Below are 1502 nucleotides of genomic sequence, written 5' to 3' on the forward strand. Positions count from 1 at the left end.
AAAAAAAAAAAAAAAAAAAGAAAGAAAGAAAGAAAAGAAAGTGAAAAGATGGGTTCAGTGGCTCACACCTGTAAGCCTAGTGCCTAGTGCTTCAGGAGCCTGAGGCAGTAGATTGCTTGAGCTCGGGAGTTTGAGACCAGCCTAAGCAAGAGCAAGACCCTGTCTCTACTAAAACTAGAAAAAATAGCGGGGTGTTGTGGAAAGCACCTGTCCCAGCTACTTGGGAGGTTGAAGCAAGAGGATTGCTTGAGCCCAAGAGTCTGAGGCTTAGTCTCACATTATAGCTGTGAGCTATAATGCCAGAGTGATCTATGTAGGGTGACAGAGTGAGACTGTAGAAAGAAAGAAAGGAAGGAGGGAAGGAAGGAAATAGAGAGAGAAGCTGGGTGTGGTGGCTCACGTTTGTAATCCTAGCACTCTGGGAGGCAAAGGTGGATGGATAGCTTGAGCTCAGGGGTTCGAGACCAGCCTGAGCAAAAAAAAAAAAGGAGAAAGACAACTAATCAAATGGAAGGATTTTTTTTTTTTTTTTTTGCATTTTTTGGCTGGGGCTGGGTTTGAAACTGCCAACTCCAGCATATAGGGCCGGCACCCTGCCCTTTTGAGCCACAGGAGCCACCCGTAGTGTTTGTAATCTTTTCTTTTTTTTTTTTTTTGCAGTTTTTGGCCAGGGCTGGGTTTGAACTTGCCGCCTCTGGTATATGGGGCTGGCACCCTACTCCTTTGAGCCACAGGCGCCACCCATCAAATGGAAAGATATTTTTGCAAATCATGTATCTGATAAGGATTTAATATCTAGATTGTATGAATACATAACTCCTACAACTATCATCCAACAAATCCCAAATAACCAACTCAATTAAAAAACGGGCAGAGGCTAAGCAGTGGCTCATGCCCGTAATCCTAGCACTCTGGGAGGCTGAGGCAGGTGGATCATCAGGTAGCCAGTGGTTCTCAACCTTCTGAATGCCGTGACCCTTTAATACAGTTCTTCATGTTGTGGTGACCCCCAACCATAAAATTATTTTCATTGCTACTTCATAACTGTAATTTTTGCGACTGTTATGAATCGTAATGTAAATATCTGATATTAGGCAATCCCTGTAAAAGGGTCATTTGACCCCTAACGGGGTCGTGACCCACAGGTTGAGAACCACGGACTAAGCTCAGGAGTTTGAGACCAGCCTGAGCAAAAGTGAGACCTCATCTCTACTAAAAACAGGAAAACTAGCAGGGCATTGTGACAGGCACCTGTAGTCCCAGCTACTCCAGAGGCTGAGGCAAGAGGATCTCCTGAGCCCAAGAGTTTGAGATTGCTGTGAGGTATGATGCCATGGCACTCTCCCAAGGACACAGAGTGAGACTCTGTCTCAAAAACAAAACAAACAAACAAAAAAAACTGACAAAGGACTTGAATACACATTTCACCAAAGAAGATACACAAATGACTAAGAAGCACATGAAAAGATGCCCAGCAGGGTGGCGCCTGTGGCTCAAAAGGG

Source organism: Otolemur garnettii, unplaced genomic scaffold (genome assembly GCF_000181295.1).
Source record: "Otolemur garnettii isolate 467f Iridium unplaced genomic scaffold, OtoGar3 scaffold00007, whole genome shotgun sequence".
NCBI lineage: Eukaryota > Metazoa > Chordata > Mammalia > Primates > Galagidae > Otolemur > Otolemur garnettii.